Below are 22,452 nucleotides of genomic sequence, written 5' to 3'. Positions count from 1 at the left end.
GAAAAGAGATCAGGTTACACATTCTTTGTTCCAGAGCCTACCACTGCACTTGAAGTTTGGAGCCACAGTGGTGAGGCTAGAATATGCATTTGCCACAGTATCTTCAGTCGCACCCCCACGTAGGGAGCCAGAGACTTAGACATTTTCCCTGGCGGGGCCCCCAAAAGAGAACCATTTTAACTTAAAAATTTGTAAAAATTGCTACTTAGTTTTTTCTTTTACAGTCTTTTATATAGTTTAGCTTCCAAGTGAGCCTGAAGATTATTTCTTTGTCTAGTCAAAGGTATTTAAAAAATGGTAATTTTTTGAGAGGCCTACAAATTATATTTTAATATTACAGTTAAACACAAATTTAACTCAAATTAATATTGAGTTAAACTTAAAAAGTATTTTATATTTTATTTTGAGAAAAAAAATAACCTTCCTGGCATAAAATGTCATGAATTGGACTGTTATTATATTTCACAAATGTGATGGGAAAAAGACCCGAAAGCAGTTACAATATTTCTTTTGTTCTATTTCCTTGCTGCTCTTAGATAAATGAAGACTTCGAAAAGATTTTTCACATAAAAACTGTCATAAAATTCCCAGTGTCATATTCTGAATGTTAATTTGACTGTTTTATGTTACAATTTTTCAAGTTCTAAGTTTTAGTTAGAATATATATAAACTTTTTTTTAACTTTTAAGGAATCACTTAAAAAATTTGAATATATTTCATAAGTATATGTTTATATGTAACTGGTCCCATTTCTGAGGGTTTAAGAAACTTAAGCATTATTTGTAAACTAATTATACCTCTGTTAAACATTATCAGTCCATTAAAAAGTATTGATTTTTTCCCCCATATCTAGGTCATTTTAAGTATTAATAACGTGCATCAATCTACTTAATACTCTTCAGAAAAAAGTCATTATTATTAGTAATCAGATTGTGTCATAGAAATATAGTCCCATTTATATCAATCTTTTTAGTATTTTGAGAGTAGGTGTCATATTTTCTAAACAAGACTATTGTCCCCTCACACTTTTTCCAAAAGAGGAAAGATAAAACTGATAAAAATTTGTGGCTGGGCATTGGGACTTGATGTTCTGTTGTGTACTGTTCATACAGGTTTTGTTCTCTTTAGCTCATGATTAAGTTCTAATTTGTTTACATATTTTTGCTCAATAATAAGATGTTGGATTGGCTTTATACTCTGTGGCCCTAATTCTGTAGTCTTATCTTTGCTTCTCTGTTAATCCCCTCCTTCTCTTCTTATCTAATAAATCCAAGCCTTCTCAGTAGGCTCAACCTAAATCTTACCTTTTCAGTGAAGCCTTAATTTCATCTGAGCTCTTGATCATTTCTTCCTTTTCTGTGCTTCTGTAGGGCTTTTAATGACAGTTTGTACTATTTTTCTTTCTAAGTATTTGTCCTCTGTCTCTGATTTAAAATAATTATACTAGCTACCATTTGTGTTTCTACGGTATGCTGTGCCATTATTGTTAATCTTAAAAATAGCTGGTAAGGTAAGTATTGACCTACTTACACGAGGAAAGTGAACAGTTATGCTGTGCTGGAAGTTTAGTCACGTCTTTTGTCTTTGGCTCCTATCATGCATATTGGGAACCTTAAACATATTAGGTTCTTAATAAATATGGGGTGATTAGATGACTGATATTTTGGTTCCCTCTTCCTTTTAAAGATGGTTTTTGGAAAGGGCGAGAAAAGCTGAGTCTATTAGGATTTGTGAATTTATCGTTCTTTGAGTTGCATGGCATGTCCAGCACCATCATGAGTTTTTCTTCTAAACTTCCATGTGTTCAAAAATAGAACGTGTTCCAAAACAATTGACGTGTGGTTCCCTACATTGCTTAAAAATCTATGACTGCATGAAGCAGGGAAGATGTTTGAAAGTAACCTGTGAGAATATAGAGTATGCTGCTGTAGGATCTTGTTATTTAAATCATTAAGTGAATATATTTATATATTTAAAAAACTGGATGTAGAATGGAGATAAATCTCATGAGATATTTTTGAGTTTTGAATCTTTTATTGTATTTGAACACTTTGTACATTTGCTGTTTGTTATTTTGACATAAAAATCATTAATTGCTAGTGAGAGTTGAGACATTTTGGACACACTTTCTTTTTTAAAAAAATTAATTATTTAATTAATTTGGTTGCATCAAGTCTTAGTTGCAGCACATGGGATCTTTGTTGCACCTGCGGGATCTTTCATTGCAGCACATGGACTCTTTGTTGCAGCATGCAGGCTTAGTTGCCCTCTGGCATATGGAATCTTAGTTCCCTGACCAGGGATCAAACGCATGTCCCCTGCATTGAAAGGCAGATTCTTAACCACTGGACCACCAGGGAAGTCCCTGGACACATTTTCTTAAGCATATTTTTTAAATTTTTGTATTTATTCCTATGGTGCCAATTTTTTACTAGAAAACTGTGCCCCATTTTATTTATTTATTTTTTTATATTTATTTTTGGCTGTGCTGGGTCTTTGCTTCTGTGCAAGGGCTTTCTGCAGCTGCGGCAAGCGGGGGCCACTCTTCATCACGGTGCGCGGGCCTCTCACTGTCGCGGCCTCTCTTGTTGCGGAGCACAGGCTCCAGACGCGCAGGCTCAGCAATTGTGGCTCACGGGCCTAGTCGCTCCGCGGCATGTGGGATCCTCCCAGACCAGGGCTCGAACCCGCGTCCCCTGCATTAGCAGGCAGACTCTCAACCACCGCGCCACCAGGGAGGCCCTGTGCCCCATTTTAGTGCTTTACTTTTGTAGCTTCCTAACCCATGTTATTTTTATATCTTTGCAAAAACCAAGTAATTGACAAATTTATTACAATATCCATACTTCAAAACTTAATATTGTTTAACACATTATCAATAAAAGCATTTTAACCATTTTCTCCACATTATTTGATAAATGTTATTGGTTTTGTCTGTTTTTAATTTTTATAAATACATAATGTATTAATTATTTTTTGTTCATTGAGCTTTGGAATTAAATCCTGATAAGGGTTTTACTTTTTAAATATTGAGGTTATGTGTGTGTGTCTTGTAGGGAAAAGAATGGCTTTAAAAACATCAAAGTGAAGACTTACACTTAGAAGTGTAAGTAGAAACTTACACATAGAAACTTAACACTAGCATATATGAAATATAAATAGAATTATGTACTAATAGTATTTTAATGTAAGACTTCAGACTGTAATTTTTTTTTTTGGCATGGCCAAAAAGAAATTTATTCAGGTAAATTTATATATACATTTATAGTAACAGCTATTAACATACAAATTGGTTTTATTGTTTAAACATTTCTACCATGTCAGATTTCACTGATGGTTGTAGTAAATAGCAATTCTTTATTAAAATTTAATAAAGACCTATGTATTTCTAGAGGGTCTCACGACCTGGAGCTATGTATTCATATGAATTATATTAAACAATTTTTTAATTTTGAAAACACTATTTTACAATTATAATACTATATGAAACTTTAATAAGAACTTTTGCAGCATCAATTAAGTAACAGGAGCTAAGCTAAAAAGAGGAATCAAAATGACTTTAGGGAAGAAGGCACAGGCAGATGTTCTGCTGTGGTTGAGGGTGTCCAGGGCCTGGCTGCTGTGAAGTTGAGCCAAACCTGCAGGTGGCCCTGGGTCCCAGAGTGCTCTCAGCATGACCCTTCTCTCTCCTGGGGCAGCTGGGGACCCAGGGGAGCCCCTGGTCCTTCTGGGCCCAGACTGTAATAGTTTTAAAGGAGCCACATCACTGTAACAGAGCAGTTGTCTTTTTATCCCCCTTATTATATTGAGATTTTGTCTTTTTACTTAATGTCTTTTTACTTTTACTTTTACTTTACTTTTACTTTTTTTTACAAAAAAGATTTTGTCTTTTTACTTAAACTTACACATCTTTGTCAAAGCTCTCATAATACCTTGTTTTACATTTCTTTTTTGGCACTTATCATCATTGTAATTATAATTTGTATGAACATTTTTAACAGGATCTGTTGTGTTTCCATTCTTAGAAACTGTAAGGCTCTATGTGAGGATGGGACTCTTACTTGGTTCCGTGTGTTACTGGGCTGAGCACAGTGCCTTGCCCACCACACGTGTTCAGTAACTTCTTTGTGGCAGCAGCCAGTGTTCTTTTTTTTTAGTCCTCTTTAATTAATGAAAAAAGCTTTGATTCTATAAAACTTTTAGTCTTTTTAGAGACCCTGGAAAGAAACGTATTAACCAACCAAAAAGCAGAGCTGACTTCAATTTTACTTGTCTTGAAAATAACTGGCCATTTCAATGATTGTAAGATCAATGAAAGTGAAGAATTTATTAGGAGTTGAAATTAAGGTTTAGCTGTATTTTCAAAGGATATCATCCTTCAATACTTTTGCTTTGCATTTTTGTTACTGTGATTTAAGATGGTTGTAATTATTTTTGATTGATGATACCTGTCAAAAAACAAGCCTAACCAACTATTTCTGCTGGATTCTGAGTGCTGAGAAACAAAAACTGAGAAGTTTGTGAACTGTTGCAAGTTGTCTCTAAAATGAGATAATAAAATCTACTTCACAAGGTAATTTAGGCTTTAATGAAATACCTAAATGTGAGTGTTTAGTAGTGTCCCTTGCACACTGTAGGTGTGCTATAAATGTTAATTATCTTGTAGGTGTAAGAAAACTGCCCTTCACAAAAGCAACTGAAAATTTAAACATGAATTTCTTTCCCATTGCAAACTAGTATCAAAATGCAAATTTGATATATTACTTTAAAAAAGACAGGTGTTAAATGGCACTTGGTGACGGTGGAGCTTATTTAACCTTGCTTTGAATCTCTGAATGGCTATATTATAGAAAAACTTGTGATATCCCTTTTTGGAGGGAAGAATTACCTAAAACAAGAAAAATGTGAAAGAAAAATGAGCAGACCTACTATGATTCTTTAACCTTGAAGTTGTGAACTGGTGGCCTCTTAGCTGGATTTGGCCTGCGGGCACGCTGTATTTGGCTTATGCTGTATTTCTTTAATTAGTTACAAGCAATTAAAAGTTGGGAGATTTCCCAAAAAGAAAATCCAGCTCTCTGGCTTATTTTGAAAAACTGGAATATGGCAGCATAGGACCTACGTTCCCCAATTGCAACAATCAGTGGAGCTAAGTAGAGGATGCTCTAATCTGGCACTCTGTGTTGTCTCCCCAATCCTAAAGTGACAGTGCTTTTTTGACTCTATCGGAAAAGGGAAGCCTAAAATAGAGCCGTTTGTGTTTTAAGAAAAATAGGAAAACTTCTAATTCTTTGTGAAAATAAAGAACATTTTTACATATATGTCAAAGGTCACAGTTTAGGACTTAAGAAAAAATCATAGTAGGAACGGTGTTTAATATGATGTGTGGAAAATATGTGTAATGAAAAACTTTTACTAGAATACGAACTCAAACATCAACAGGGAGTTTTTAAAAAATGAGAATAAAATAAAATTAGTGAAGCTGCTATGAAGGAAAAACTCATATTATTAAGAGAAATTTCCTGGGCATAAAATCTCTTACGTATGTTGAGTTACTTAGAGTGTTTAGAGAGCAAAGAAATTAGTATGCTTTAGTACCAATAATTTGGAGACATGAGTTCATATGGAAATACTGCTTAAGTGTTGAAAATATGACCAAGAGGGACTTCCCTGGTGGTCCAGTGGTAAAGAATCTGCCTTACAATGCAGGGAACTCAGGTTCGATCCCTGGTCAGGGAACTAAGGTCCCACATGCCGCAGGGCAACTAAGCCAGCACACCACAACTACTGATCTCACATGCCTCAACTAGAGAGCCTGCGTGCTGCAAACTGCAGAGCCCACGTGCCCTGGAGCCTGTGTGCCACAACTAGAGAGAGAAAAACCCGCATGCCACAACTGGAGAGAAGCCTGCACGCCACAACAAAAGATCCTGCATGCCTCAACGAAGATCCTGCATGCCGCAACTAAGACCCAACATAGTCTTAGTAAATAAAAATAAAATAAATAGTAAATAAATCTTTTCAAAAAAAACTTAAAAAAATATGACCACGAAATTTACAGGGCAGCTTCTACAAAAATGCTAAATTATTTCTGTTGAGGTTGATGTAAGCACAGAGATAAATATCACCTCGTTAACTCTATTTGGTTTTGATATCAGTGAGAATTTTGACTATTTCTCCTCTCTTTTTTCTAGTCTTTGCCTCTTCGTTGGTTTACTTCCATCAGCAAATAATCTCTAGTATAGACTTAGTAAGAAAACAGTTATCTACCAGCCTCCTGCTTAGTAGCCACATGCATCGGGGAGTTGTTTACTTGCAGTACCTTCTCTCCCTCACCTTCCCTTGACTATTTAGCCTGCTCTTATCATCCATCTACCTGTTTGCCATGAGTAATGTCTCAAAAACCATTCTTGTCAGTGTCATTGATGGCTTCCATGTGCCAGATTTTCTGTACTCATCGTGAGCTGCTCAGTGGTATTTGACACAACTGACTCCTCTGCATGGAACTCTTATCTGCTGTAGTAATCTGTTGCCTTCCAGGTCTTTCAGCGAAGTCCAAATGGTGGCTGAGGAACATGCTAATAAGTCAGGGCTGAGGAATGGACTCTTGCTGGTTTAAGCCTTTACACCTAAGCCCTGAAATCCTGTGTAAATTCTGTATCATAACTCAGGTTTTATACCTTTTATCCTGCACTTTAGGCTAATTTATGAAAGGACAAAAAAGAGGATTTCGAAAGTAAAAATAATCATGTTAAAGAATCTGAACTCCAGGGCTTCTCTCGTGGCGCAGTGGTTGAGAGTCCACCTGCCCATGCAGGGGACACGGGTTCGTGCCCCGGTCCGGGAAGATCCCACATGCTGTGGAGTGGCTGGGCCTGTGAGCGATGGCTGCTGAGCCTGCGCGTCCGGAGCCTGTGCTCCGCAACGAGAGAGGCCACAACAGTGAGAGGCCCGCGTACCGCAAAAAAAAAAAAAGAATCTGAACTCCATTATGAATACTTCTTGCCTCTGTATTGCAAATGCAAATGTTTGAATGACTGTGATGTAAAGGGAAGGGAGAAGAATCTAGGAATTTGACATGAAATATCACATTTAAATAAGCATTTTTTTCCCTTGCAGAACAAACATTTGCTTATAACATAAGTTGAGGTGCAAGTAGCACTTAGATCCAGTGGGTCTGAAGCTGAAAAAAAAGTCCTTGTAGGTACTTATTATTTCTTCACCTAGAATATTAACTTCAGTCAATTTAAAAAACATAACATTTTAATAACTTGGTGTCGAATTATAGGAAGTCACCCAAATTTTAGATTTTTTAAAAATTCTAACTAAAGATAACAAACACAGAAGTGTGAAAAAATAGGAGTTAAGTACTTTTTGTTACTCAAATAATTCCTAAGCATTACAGGAAAAGCCAGTTGTCAAATCAAAGTAGAAAATTGTTCCCTTTAAAATGAAATCACATGGGTAGAATAACATACTCTGATTTTACTGCCCTAGCCACAACTCTAAAAGCATAATAATAAGTGTAATAATGTTATAGGTTTATTAAGATTGCTACAAAAAATATATTCAGTGTTGTCTTTAATGACAGTTTACACCAGCCATTTTCTTTATGGTTTCTGCTTTTAATGTCAAGTTTAGAAATTACTTCTCCGTTGCAATAGTATTTTCAAGTTCTTTTATAGTTTCACATTTTACATCTTAACCTTTTATTTATCTGGAATTAATTTTGTTGCATGAGATAAGGATCCAGTTCAGTTTTTCCTCAAATGGGCAGCACATTCAACACCTTTTATTTATTTGAGATGCTGCTTTTATTACATTCTTATATATATATGGATCTACTTTTGGCCTCCTCTTATAATGTGTCTCTTGACAGTAGAACACATTGTTTATATTGATGTAACTTCCAGTATATTTTAATACATGGTAAGGCAGATACTTCTTTGTTACTTTTCCAAAAGTTTTGGATACTCCAAAGTTTATTTTTCCAAATACCTTTAGAGTCCTTTTTGTCTGATTCCATTCAAAACCCTGTTAACATTTGTTGATAGATTTGGATAGAACTGATGTCTTTACAGTATATAGTATTCTAACTCATAAAGTGGTACCCCTTCTTTTATTAATCTTCTTTGACTTTCAGTAAAATTTTTAGTATATTTTTAGATGCTGCTGTGAGTGAGATTATTTTTTCATTATATTTTGTAAACTTTTGTTAATATATGAAAAACGTGTATATTTAATTAACTTCACATGTTTAACTCTTCTTTTAGTTTTAATAATTTTTTGGTTGATTCTAATGGGAGATTTAAAAAAAATATGTCTTTAAATAATGATACCTGTTAAATGAATTTTAGTATACTTATTCTCATATGGGATTTAGTTTACTTTAAAAGCACTTATATCAATAGGATAGTGCATTGAGTTTGGTTAGTTCTTTTGGTTTTTTTTTTTTTGGTTCTTTATATCACGTGATTTTCTTTACAGTGCAAGATTGGTGTTTGATGATTTCCTCTTTATTTGGTGAATAGTAGTGAGTAATTAAAATATTTGTGCTTTTTAAACATCTTTATTTGGTGAAAGTATATCTCAGATGTCTGTAAAAATTATTTAATTTATTTTAGCATAATGTCCTGTAGGTGTGTTTTGTTTGTTTGACTATTTTAATTCTTTTGTTTATTTCTGCTTAGGAGAGCAGAAAATTATTTTCTCCCAGCTCTGGAGGCTAAACATCCAAAATCAGGTTGTTGCCTGAGCCATGCTCCCTCTGAGGGTGCTAGGGAAGGATCTGTTCCAGGCCTCTTTCCTAACTTCTCATAGCCGCAAGCATTCATTGGACTGTAGATGGCCATCTTCTCCCTGTCTCTCTTGACATGTCTTTATACAAATTTCCCCCTTTTATAAGGACACCAGCCATATTTGATTAGGGCCCACTCTAATGATCTCATTTTAATATGATGACCTCTGTAAAGACAATATCTTCAAATCAAGGTCACATTCTGAGATACTGGAGGTTAGGACTACAACACATGAACGTAATTCATTTATGTTTTTATTTTTACTTTTTATTTTGAAATTACTTCATACTTAGAAAAGATGCAAGAATAGCATAGTATCCATTCATCTGTCGATGGACATTTAGGTTGCTTCCATGTCCTGGCTATATAGAACCTAAAAAAAAACAAGATACTGATGAACCTAGCGGCAGGGCAGGAGTAAAGACATAGACGTAGAGAATGGACTTGAGGACATGGGGTGGAGGGTGAAGCTGGGGCGAAGTGAGAGTAGCATCAACATATATACACTACCAAATGTAAAACACATAGCTAGTGGGAAGCAGCAGCATAGCACAGGGAGATCAGCTCCGTGTTTTGTGACGACCTAGAGGGGTGAAATAGGGAGGGTGGGGGGAGGCTCAAGAGGGAGGGGATATGGGGATATATGTATGCATATGGCTGATTCACTTTGTTGTATAGCAGAAACTTAACAGCATCATGAAGAAATTATACTCCAATAAAGATGTATTTAAAAAAATAAAACCTTAAAAAACAAAAGCACAGTAAAACTCCCATATACTCTTTATCTGTGACTCATCAATTTTTAACATTTTCCCACATTTGCATTGTTCTCTGGGTCTCTACTTCTTTCCTTTACCTAATCTACACGTACACAATTTTATTTTTTTTTTACATCCTTACTGGAGTATAATTGCTTTACAATGGTGTGTTAGTTTCTGCTTTATAACGAAGTGAATCAGTTATACATATACATGTGTTCCCATATCTCTTCCCTCTTGCGTCTGCCTCCCTCCCATCCTCCCTATCCCACCCTTTTAGGTGGTCACAAAGCACCGAACTGATCTCCCTGTGCTTTGCGGCTGCTTCCCACTAGCTATCTATTTCACGTTTGGTAGTGTATATATGTCCATGCCACTCTCTCGCTTTGTCACAGCTTGCCCTTCCCCCTCCCCATATCCTCAAGTCCATTCGCTAGTAGGTCTGTGACTTTATTCCTGTCTTACCCCTAGGTTCTTCATGACATTTTTTTTTCTTAAATTACATATATATGTGTTAGCATATGGTATTTGTCTTTCTCTTTCTGACTTAGTTCACTCTGTATGACAGACTGTAGGTTCATCCACCTCATTACAAATAGCTCAATTTCATTTCTTTTTATGGCTGAGTAATATTCCATTGTTTATATGTGCCACATCTTCTTTATCCATTCATCCGATGATGGACACTTAGGTTGTTTCCATGTCTGGGCTATTATAAAAGAGCTGCAGTGAACATTTTGGTACATGACTCTTATTGAATTATGGTTTTCTCAGGGTATATGCCCAGCAGTGGGATTGCTGGGTCATATGGTAGTTCTATTTGTAGTTTTTTAAGGACCCTCCATACTGTTCTCCACAGTGGCTGTACCAATTCACATTCCCACCAGCAGTGCAAGAGTGTTCCCTTTTCTCCACACCCTCTCCAGCATTTATGGTTTCTAGATTTTTTGATGATGGCCATTCTGACTGGTGTGAGATGATATCTCATTGTAGTTTTGATTTGCATTTCTCTAATGATTCTTGATGTTGAGCATTCTTTCATGTGTTTGTTGGCAGTGTGTATATCTTCTTTGGAGAAATGTCTGTTTAAGTCTTCTGCCCATTTTTGGATTGGTTTGTTTGTTTTTTTGTTATTGAGCTGCTTGTAAATTTTGGAGATGAATCCTTTGGCAGTTGCTTCATTTGCAAATATTTTCTCCCATTCTGAGGGTTGTCTTTTGGTCCTGTTTATGGTTTCCTTTGCTGTGCAAAAGCTTTGAAGTTTCATTAGGTCCCATTTGTTTATTTTTGTTTTTATTTCCATTTCTCTAGGAGGTGGGTCAAAAAGGATCTTGCTGTGATTTATGTCATAGAGTGTCCTGCCTATGTTTTCCTCTAAGCGTTTGATAGTTTCTGGTTTTACATTTAGGTCTTTAATACATTTTGAGCTTATTTTTGTGTATGCTGTTAGGGAGTGATCTAATCTCATACTTTTACATGTAGCTGTCCAGTTTTCCCAGCACCACTTATTGAAGAGGCTGTCCTTTCTCCACTGTACATTCCTGCCTCCTTTATCAAAGATAAGGTGACCATATGTGCGTGGGTTTCTCTCTGGGCTTTCTATCCTGTTCCATTGATCTATCTTTCTGTTTTTGTGCCAGTACCATACTGTCTTGATTACTGTAGCTTTGTAGTATAGTCTGAAGTCAGGGAGCCTGATTCCTCCAGCTCCGTTTTTCTTTCTCAAGATTGCTTTGGCTGTTCGGGGTCATTTGTGTTTCCATACAAATTGTGAAATTTTTTGTTCTAGTTCTGTGAAAATGCCAGTGGAAGTTTGATAGGGATTGCATTGAATCTGTAGATTGCTTTGGGTAGTGGAGTCATTTTCACAATGTTGATTCTTCCAATCCAAGAACATGGTATATCTCTCCATCTATTTGTATCATCTTTAATTTCTTTCATCAGTGTCTTATAATTTTCTACATACAGGTCTTTTGTCTCCTTAGGTAGGTTTATTCCTAGATATTTTATTCTTTTTGTTGCAATGGTAAATGGGAGTGTTTTCTTGATTTCACTTTCAGATTTTTCATCATTAGTGTATAGGAATGCCAGAGATTTCTGTGCATTAATTTTGTATCCTGCTACTTTACCAAATTCATTGATTAGCTCTAGTAGTTTTCTGGTAGCATCTTTAGGATTCTCTATATATAGTATTATGTCATCTGCAAACAGTGACAGCTTTACTTCTTCTTTTCCAATTTGGATTCCTTTTATTTCCTTTTCTTCTCTGATTGCTGTACCTAAAACTTCCAAAACTATGTTGAATAAGAGTGGTGAGACTGGGCAACCTTGTCTTTTTCCTGATCTTAGTGGAAATGTTTCCAGTTTTTCACCATGGAGGACGATGTTGGCTGTGGGTTTGTCATATATGGCCTTTATTATGTTGAGGAAAGTTCCCTCTATGCCTACTTTCTGCAGGGTTTTTATCATAACTGGGTGTTGAATTTTGTCGAAAGCTTTCTCTGCATCTGTTGAGATGATCATATGTTTTTTCCCCTTCAATTTGTTAATGTGGTGTATTATGTTGATTGATTTGCGTATATTGAAGAATCCTTGCATTTCTGGAATAAACCCCACTTGATCGTGGTGTATGATCCTTTTAATGTGTTGTTGGATTCTGTTTGCTAGTATTTTCTTGAGGATTTTTGCATCTATGTTCATCAGTGATATTGGCCTGTAGTTTTCTTTCTTTGTGACATCCTTGTCTGGTTTTGGTATCAGGGTGATTGATGGTGGCCTCGTAGAATCAGTTTGGGAGTGTTCCTCCCTCTGCTATATTTTGGAAGACTTTGAGAAGGGTAGGTGTTAGCTCTTCTCTAAATGTTTGATAGAACCTGCCTGGGAAGCCATCTGGTCCTGGGCTTTTGTTTGTTGGAAGATTTTTAATCACAGTTTTAATTTCAGTGCTTGTGATTAGTCTGTTCATATTTTCTATTTCTTCCTGATTCAGTCTTGGCAGGTTGTGCCTTTCTAAGAATTTGTCCATTTTTTCCAGGTTGTCCATTTTATTGGCATAGAGTTGCTTGTAGTAATCTCTCATGATCTTTTGTATTTCTGCAGTGTCAGTTGTTACTTCTCCTTTTTCATTTCTAATTCTATTGATTTGAGTCTTCTCCCTTTTTTTCTTGATGAGTCTGGCTAATGGTTTATCCATTTTGTTTATCTTCCCAAAGAACCAGCTTTTAGTTTTATTGATCTTTGCTATCGTTTCCTTCATTTCTTTTTCATTTATTTCTGATCTGTACTTTATGATTTCTTTCCTTCTGCTAACTTTGGGGTTTTTTTGTTCTTCTTTCTGTATTTGCTTTAGGTGCAAGGTTAGGTTGTTTATTCGAGATGTTTCCTGTTTCTTAAGGTAGGATTGTATTGCTATAATCTTCCCTCTTAGCACTGCTTTTGCTGCATCCCATAGGTTTTGGGTCGTCGTGTCTCCATTGTCATTTGTTTCTAGGTAATTTTTGATTTTCTCTTTGATTTCTTCAGTGATCACTTCGTTATTAAGTAGTGTATTGTTTAGCTTCCATGTGTTTGTATTTTTTACAGATCTTTTCCTGTAATTGATATCTAGTCTCATAGCGTTGTGTTCAGAAAAGATGCTTGATACAATTTCAATTTTCTTAAATTTACCAAGGCTTGATTTGTGACGTAAGATATGATCTATCCTGGAGAATATTCCATGAGCACTTGAGAAAAATGTGTGTTCTGTTGTTTTTGGATGGAATGTCCTATAAATATCAATTACGTCCATCTTGTTTAATGTATCATTTAAAGCTTGTGTTTCCTTATTTATTTTCATTTTGGATGATCTGTCCATTGGTGAAAGTCCCCTACTATGAATGTGTTACTGTCGATTTCCCCTTTTATGGCTGTTAGTATTTGCCTTATGTATTGAGGTGCTCCTATGTTGGGTGCATAAATATTTACAATTGTTATACCTTCTTCTTGGATCGATCCCTTGATCATTATGTAGTGTCCTTCTTTGTCTCTTGTAATGGTCTTTATTTTAAAGTCTATTTTGTCTGATATGAGAATTGCTACTCCAGCTTTCTTTTGGTTTCCATTTGCATGGAATATCTTTTTCCATCCCCTTACTTTCAGTCTGTATGTGTCTCTAGGTCTGAAGTGGGTCTCTTGTAGACAGCATATATATGAGTCTTGTTTTTGTATCCGTTCAGCCAGTCCGTGTCCTTTGGTGGGAGCATTTAATCCATTTACATTTAAGGTAATTATCGATATGTATGTTCCTATTCCCATTTTCTTAATTGTTTTCGGTTTGTTATTGTAGGTCTTTTCCTTCTCTTGTGTTTCTTGCCTAGAGAAGTTCCTTTAGCATTTGTTGTAAAGCTGGTTTGGTGGTGCTGAACTCTCTCAGCTTTTGCTTGTCTGTAAAGGTTTTAATTTCTCCATCAAATCTGAATGAGATCCTTGCTGGGTAGAGTAATCTTGGTTGTAGGTTTTTCTCCTTCATCATTTTACATATGTCCTGCCAGTCCCTTCTGGCGTGCAGAGTTTCTGCTGAAAGATCAGGTGTTAATCTTATGGGGATTCCCCTGTGTGTTATTTGTTGTTTTTCCCTTGCTGCTTTTAATGTTTTCTTTGTATTTAATTTTTGACAGTTTGATTAATATGTGTGTTGGCGTGTTTCTCCTTGGATTTATCCTGTATGGGACTCTCTGTGCTTCTGGACTTCACTATTTCCTTTCCCATATTAGGGAAGTTTTCAACTATAATGTCTTCAAATATTTTCTCAGTCCCTTTCTTTTTCTCTTCTTCTTCTGGAACCCCTATAATTCAAATGTTGGTGTGTTTAATGTTGTCCCAGAGGTCTCTTAGACTGTCCTCAGTTCTTTTCATTCTTTTTTCTTTATTCTGCTCTGCAGTAGTTATTTCCACTATTTTATCTTCCAGGTCACTTACCTGTTCTTCTGCCTCAGTTATTCTGCTATTGATCCCATCTAGAGTATTGTTTTGTTTTGTTTTGTTTTTTTGTTTGCTTTGTTTTGTTTTTTTGCGGTACGCGGGCCTCTCACTGTTGTGGTGTCTCCCGTTGCGGAGCACAGGCTCTGGACACACAGGCTCAGCGGCCATGGCTCACGGGCCTAGCCGCTTCGCAGCATGTGGGATCTTCCCGGACCGGGGCACGAACCCGTGTCCCCTGCATCGGCAGGCGGACTCTCAACCAATGCGCCACCAGGGAAGCCCCATCTAGAGTATTTTTAAATTCATCTATTGTGTTGTTCATCATTGCTTGTTTCATCTTTAGTTCTTCTAGGTCCTTGTTAAATGTTTCTTGCATTTTGTGTATTCTATTTCCAAGATTTTGGATCATCTTTACTATCATTATTCTGAATTCTTTTTCAGGTAGACTGCCTATTTCCTCTTCATTTGTTAGGTCTGGTTGGTTTTTATCTTGCTCCTTCATCTGCTGTGTGTTTTTCTGTCTTCTCACGTTGCTTGTCTTACTGTGTTTGGGATCTGTTTTTTGCTGGCTGCAGGTTCGTAGTTCCCGTTGCTTTTGGTGTCTTTCCCCAGTGGCTAAAGTTGGTTCGGTGGGTTGTGTGGGCTTCCTGGTAGAGGGGACTAGTGCCTGTGTTCTGGTGGATGAGGCTGGATTTTGTCTTTCTGGTGGGCAGGTACACGTCTGGTGGTGTGTTTTGGGGTGTCTGTGGACTTATGATTTTAGGCAGCCTCTCTGCTAATGAGTGGGGTTGTGTTCCTGTCTTGCTATTTGTTTGGCATAGGGTGTCCAGTACTGTAGCTTGCTGGTCGTTGAGTGAAGCTGGGTGTTGGTGTTGAGATAGCGATCTCTGGGAGATTTTCAGCGTTTGATATTATGTGGAGCTGGGAGGTCTCTTGTGGACCAGTGTCCTGAAGTTGGCTCTCCCACCTCAGAATAAAAGGGAGAAAAAGAAGAGAGAGAGAGACAGAGAGAGAGAGAGAGAAAGGAAGGAAAGAAAGAAAGAAAGAAAAGAAACGAAGGTAAGATAAAATAAAGTTATTAAAATAAAAATAATTATTAAGAAAAAAATTTAAAAAAAACGGATGGATAGAACCCTAGGACAAATGGTGAAGGCAAAGGTATACAGACAAAATCTCACACAGAGGCATGCACATCCACACTGACAAAAAGAGGAAAAGGGGAAAAAATAATAAATCTTGCTCTTAAAGTCCACCTCCTTAATTTGGGATGATTCGTTGTCTATTCATGTATTCCACAGATGCAGGGTACATCTAGTTGATTGTGGAGCTTTAATCCGCTGCTTCTGAGGCTGCTAGGAGAGATTTCCCTTTCTCTTCTTTGTTCTCACAGCTCCTGGGGCTCATCTTTGGACCGCAGGGTGTCTATTCTTCCCTCAGACAGGACGGGGTTAAAGGAGCCGCTGTTTTGGGGGTTCTGGCTCACCCAGGCCTGGGGGAGGGAGGGGTACAGAGTGCGGGGCCAGCCTGTGGCGGCAGAGGCCGGCGGGACGTTGCACCAGCCTGAGGCACACCGTGCGCTCTCCCGGGGAAGTTGTCCCTGGATCCCGGACCCTGGCAGTGGCGGGCTGCACAGGCTCCCCGGAAGGGAGGTGTGGATAGTGACCTGTGCTTGCACACAGGCTTCTTGGTGGTGACAGCAGCAGCCTTAGCGTCTCATGCCCGTCTCTGGGGTCCGCGCTGTTAGCCACGGCTCGCGCCCGTCTCTGGAGCTCCTTTAAGCAGCGCTCTTAATCCCCTCTCCTCACGCACCAGGAAACAGAGGGAAGAAAAAGTCTCTTGCCTCTTCGACAGGTCCAGACTTTTCCCCGGACTCCCTCCCGGCTAGCCCTGGTGCAGTAACCCCTGCAGGCTGTGTTCACGCCGCCAACCCCAGTCCTCTCCCTGCGCTCCGAGGGAAGCTGGAGCCTCAGCTCCCAGCCCCGCCCACCCCGTCGGGTGAGCAGACAAGCCTCTCGGGCTGGTGAGTGCCAGTCAGCATCGATTCTCTGTGCGTGATCTCTCTGCTTTGCCCTCTGCAGCCCTGTTGTTGTGCTCTCCTCCGCGGCCCCGAAGCTTTCCCCCTCTGCCACCCGCAGTCTCCGCCCTCGAAGGGGCTTATTAGTGTGTGGAAACCTTTCCTCCTTCACAGCTCCCTCCCACTGGTGCAGGTCCCGTCCCTATCCTTTTGTCTCTGTTTATTCTTTTTTCTTTTGCCCTACCCAGGTACGTGGGGACTTTCTTGCCTTTTGGGAGGTCTGAGGTCTTCTGCCAGCATTCAGTAGGTGTTCTGTAGGAGTTGTTCCACGTGTAGATGTATTTCTGGTGTATCTGTGAGGAGGAAGGTGATCTCCGTGTCTTACTCTTCCACCATCTTCCCCTCTGGCCACCCACAATTTATTTTTGATGAACTCTTTGAGAGAATTAAGTTGTATGTATTTTATCCTTACTATTTGTTTCTGTTTTCTAAAAACAAGGGTTTTCTCATATGTAATCACACTTAGGTTATCAAATTCAGGAAATTTTACATTGATACAGTACTTTAACCTATTACACACTTTTGTCTGTTATCTCAACTATCTCAAGTCTTTTTTAGACTCCGCCTCCTCCCAGCAGAGGATTTAGTCTGGGATCACATACTGTTATTAGTTGTCATGTCTCTTTAATCTGGAACAGTTCCTTAGCTGTCCTTTGTCTTTCATGACAGTAACATGTTTTAAGAATATAGGCCATGGGCTTCCCTGGTGGCACAGTGATTGAGAACCAGTCTGTCAGTGCAGGGGACACGGGTTCGATCCCTGGTCTGGGAGGATCCCACATGCTGTGGAGCAGCTAGACCTGTGCGCCACAACTAGTGAGCCTGCGCTCTAGAGCCCGCGAGTCACAGCTGTTGAGCCTGCATGCCACAACTACTGAAGCCTGCACGCCTAGAGCCTGTGCTCCACAACAAGAGAAGCACCGCAATGAGAAGCCTGCACACCGCAGTGAAGAGTAGCCCCCGCTCGCTGCAGCTAGAGAAAGCCCGCATGCAGCAACGAAGACCCAACACAGCCAAAAATGAATGAATAAAATAAATAAATTAAAAATAAACAAATAAAATAGTGCTAGAAATTTAAAAAAAAAGCATATAGGCCAGTTATTTTATACAGTGTTCCTCAGTTTGGAGTTATCTGACATTTTCTCATTGTTAGATTTAGGTGATGCATCTCTGGCGAGAATTCTACATAAATGATGATGTGTCCTTTCTCAGGCTATCACATTCAGAAGCATGATGTGTCTGACCTTACTTGGCATTAGTAATATTGGTTTTGATCACCTGGCTAGGGTGTTGTCCAGTTTCTTCATTGTATAGTCACTGTTTCCCCCTTTACAACTAATAAACAAACTGTGGGGAGATACTTGAATACTTGAATATCTTAGTCTTTATTTATTCTCTTTATCTAGCTATCATCAATATGGACTGATGGCCTTCTACTTTATCCAGTGGGTTATAATCCATTACAGCCCTTATTTTTTGTTGTTGTTATTTGTATTTAAAAATTTTTACACAATTTTAAAAGGTTACTTTTCCATTTACAGTTATAACAAAATATTGACTATATTTCCTGTGTTGTACAATACATCCTTGAGTTTATCTTACACCCAGTAGTTTGTACCTCCCACTCTCCCACTCCTATATTGCCTCCCCTCCTCCCATTGGTAACCACTGGTTTGCTCTCTCTCTGTGAGTCTGCTTCTTGTTTGTCATATTCGCTAGTTTGTTGTACTTTTTTAAGATTCCACAAAAAAGTGGTATCGTACAGTATATGTCCTCTGTCTGACTTATTTCACTTAGCATAATGCCCTCCAAGTCATGTTGCTGCACATGGCAAAATTTTGTTCTTTTTTATGGCTGAGTGGTATTCCATTTGTGTGTGGGGGGGGTATATATATATCCCACATCCTCTTTATCCTTTCATTTACAACCTTTATGTTTTTTGATGTTCATATTGTCCCAGGTTCTGACAGTGGGAGTCCCTTCATCCTGGCTCTGGTGTCCTTTGAGTGTGGCCCTATCACTTTGTGATACAGTGATGTTCCAGGCTCATGTTGGACCTTTTGTGCCCCATCTATGGGGCAGAATCAGTCATGATTTTAAGGAGGCCAGGTTTCTCTTAGTGGAGAAACAATATATAGAAACCAAGATCTGGGCATTAGGTATTGTCATTAGTACTGGTGTCATTGTTTCCAGTCCCTTCCAGTGAACATAGTTAGGAACTATATTTTTAAAAAATAATTTTAGTTTATACTAACACCCTCAATTCTCATCCAACCCCACAGGATTTTTTTTTTTTTTTTTTTGCTTTTCCCCATTCCATGTTCTAATTTATTAAGTTTTAAAAATTGAAGTATAATATGTATATATATGTAAACATATATATAAAGTGAAGTGTGCAGATCTTATGTATACAGTTCAATCAGTTTTGGAAAATGCATACACCTTTGTAATCCATACCCCTATCAAGATACTGATTATAATTTTTTAAAACTGTTTCTCATTGTGGATAATATTGATTTGTTTACTTTTAGATACTTGATCCTTGAATGTGCCCATTCACAAATTCATTTGCACTTCAGTTGAACAGCCATAAGCCAAAGTAAGTTTACTGGTATTTCACCAACGAAGCAGACAAACAAAAAAAGGGTCTTCTGTATTCTGTGGGTTAATGCAGATACAATTATTTCTCACTAGTCATTTGCATTTTATTTTGTTAGAATTGGGCTGAAAAAATGTTGATGTTTCTTCAAGGATTGTATCACTACATTTTTCTAATTGCTAATTGTGATGGTAAAGAAAGCAAAGTGTGTATTTCCTTATGAGTGGGTGAAGTACATTGTAGTTCCTGGAGTTTGGTCAGGTTTTACTTGAACCCTTCTGTCAGTTGGTGGCACTGTCCACAGAAATTTATAATTTGCAACAGCAGTCTTTTATTAACTAGTGGAATAGGAATGAACAGAATTGATGAGTTTTATTTTTTATTTATTTATTTTTGGCTGCATTGGGTCTTCGTTGCTGCACGCAGGCTCTCTCTTGCTGCAGTGAGCGGGGGCTACTCTTCGTTGTAGTGCGCAGACTTCTCATTGTGGTGGTTTCTCTTGTTGTGGAGCACGGGCTCTAGGTGCATGGGCTTCACTAGTTGTGGCTCGCGGGCTCTAGAACACAGGCTCAGTAGTTGTGGCTCACGGGCTTAGTTACTCTGTGGCATGTGGGATCTTCCCAGACAAGAGCTCAAACCCGTGTCCCCTGCATTGGCAGGCGGATTTTAACCACTATGTCACCAGGGAAGTCCCGATGAGTTTTATTTTAAAAGGATATTTCTAGAGTGGAGAATTCGTTTGGCTCTTTGAGTTAATTTTACAGTTGACTCTGTAAAGCCAGATCAGGACGATTTTGCAGGACTGCCGATGTTACCAAAAAGATAAAAAGAAAATTGGCAAAAAATTAGTAATTATGGTAGAAAGAACAGTAGTTAATAAAAAGCCAGGTTTTGCTAGTACTTACGTTGTGTTAATAACAGTATAAACCTGACAAGTTTTATATATATATGTGAGAAATATTTGGTTGTTAGTACTAGCAAACTCGTCCAGTTTGTTCTGAAGTTGAGGTATACATTCTGGAATGTATTACATCAACCCTAAAATATATATCTGTGTAATTCCTAGGCACTGATGTACTGTTATTTTGTGTACCATTAAGAAAGAAAATAAATGATACCTATTAAACAATGATGTGATATTAATCTTAAGACGTATCTTGATTTTACAGTTGTTAAAATGTGAAAAGATCCATTAAGAAAGAAAAATGATGCCTATTAAACAATGATATTATATCAATTTTAAGACACATTCTGATTTCACAGTTGTTAAAATGTTTAAAATGTGTTGATGAATTATATTAATCAATGAATAATAGTCCACTGTCTGGATATACCACAGCTTATTTATGCATTTACCTACTGAAGGACATCTTGATTGCTTCCAAGTTTTGACAGTTATGAATAAAGTTCTTTTAAACATCTTTGGGCAGGTTTTTGTGTGGACACAAGTTTTCAACTCATTTGGGATACCAAGTAGCAGGATTTCTGGATTGTATGCTAATAGTATGTTTAGTTTTTGTAAGAAACTGCCAAATTCTTCCAGTGTGGCTCTGTCATTTTGCATTACCATCAGCAATGAATGAGCGTCCCTTTGCTCTGTATCCTTAGCAGCATTTTATGTTGTCAGTGCTTTAGATTTTGACCATTTTAATAAATGTGTGGTAACATTTACCTGATTGTTGTTTTAATTTATAATTCCTTAGTGACATATGATGTTGGCTGGGATTGTATTGACTTAATAGATAATAGGGAAGAACAGATATCTTGGCAGTATTGAGTCTTCCTATTCATTAACATGGACTGTCCATTTATTTAGTTCTTTGACTTTTTTCATTAGTTTTGTAATTTTCCTCATATAGATCTTATATGTATTTTATTAGATTTATACCTAAGTATTTCATTTTGGGGGTGCTGATGTAAATGATATGTCTTTAATTTCAAATTCCACAAGCGTATTACTGGCATATAGGAGAGCAATTGACTTTTGTATATTAACCTTGTATCTTGCAACTTTTCTGTAATTGATTATTAATTCTAGGAGTTTTCTTGTCGTTGATTCATGTAGATTTTCTATATAGATGATTACATCATCTGTGAACGAAGACAGTTCTTTCTTTCCAATCTTTATACCATTTATTTCTTTCTCTTGTCTTATTCCATTAGCTTGGATTTCCAGTGTGATTTGAAAAGGAGTGGTAAGAAGGGATATGTTGCCTTGTTCCTGATCTTAGTGGGAAAGCTTTGAGTGTCTCACTATTAAATGTGATGTTAGCTATAGGTTTTTGGTAGGTGTTCTTCAAATTGAGGAAATTCCCCTCTATCCCTAGTTTGCTGAGATTTTTCTTTTAATCGTGAATGAGTGTAAAATAGTCTCAAATGCTTTTTCTGCATCTAATGATAGCATCTTAGTGGTTTTTCTTCTTTAGTCTTCTGATGTGATGGATTGAATTAGTTGATTTCTTGAATGTTGAACCAGCCTTGTGTACCTGGATTAAATGCCAGTTGGTCATGGTATAAATTCTTTTTATACATTGTTGGATTTGATGTGCTAATATTCTTTTTCATTTTTGGCCACACTGCACAGTTTGCAGGATCTTAGTTCCCCAACCAGGGATTGAACCTGTGCCCCAGCAGTGAGTGCACTGAGTCCTAACCACTGGACCACCAGGGAATTCCTGATGTGCTAATATTCTGTTCAGGATTTTTGTATATATGTTTATGAGAGATTGGTCTCTAGTTTTCTTGTAATGTCTTTATCTGGTTTTGGTATTAGGGTAATGCTGGCCTCATAGAATGAGTTAGGAAGTATTCCCTTTGTTTCTATCTTCTGAATAAGATTATAGAGAATTGTTATAATATCTTCTTAAGTGTTTGCTAGAATTCACTAGAGAACCCATCTGGGCCTGGTGCTTTCTGGTTTGGAAGATTATTAATTATGATTCAATTTCTCTAAAAATGTAGACCTATTTGGATAGTCTGTTTATTCATGTGTGAGTTTTAGCAAATTGTATCTTTCAAGGAATAGGGCCATTTCATCTAAGTTATCTAATTTGTTGGCATAGAGCTCATGGTATTCCTTGATTAACCTTTTAATGACCATGGGATCTGTAGTGGTGTCTCCGCTTTCATTTCTGATATTAGTAATCTGTGTCATTTTTCTTTTTTATCAATTTTATGTATCTTTTCAAAGAATCTTTGCAAAGAACCTTTTCAAAGAACCTTTGGTTTCATTGATTTTTCTCTATTGATTTCCTGTTTTCAGTT

At 37.5% G+C, this 22,452-nt stretch overlaps 1 protein-coding gene across 3 annotated transcripts in view; it reads left to right on the top strand.

Annotated features, from left to right (window-relative positions):
* Positions 1–22,452, top strand: part of BMPR1A (bone morphogenetic protein receptor type 1A) — a 146,155-nt gene that overhangs the window by 36,922 nt on the left and 86,781 nt on the right. The window contains exon 2 of one of the 3 annotated variants that reach the window (XM_019925738.3): positions 19,121–19,188. The exons of the other annotated variants lie outside the window; for them this stretch is intronic. The gene's annotated coding sequence lies outside the window, so the exon portion shown is untranslated. The remainder of the gene's footprint in view (positions 1–19,120; positions 19,189–22,452) is intronic. 3 annotated transcript variants of the gene reach the window in all.

The sequence above is a fragment of the Tursiops truncatus genome, chromosome 16 (genome assembly GCF_011762595.2).
Source record: "Tursiops truncatus isolate mTurTru1 chromosome 16, mTurTru1.mat.Y, whole genome shotgun sequence".
Taxonomy (NCBI): Eukaryota; Metazoa; Chordata; class Mammalia; order Artiodactyla; family Delphinidae; genus Tursiops; species Tursiops truncatus.
Note: the sequence above shows the minus strand (reverse complement) of the source record. Positions and strands in the feature narration are given on the sequence as shown.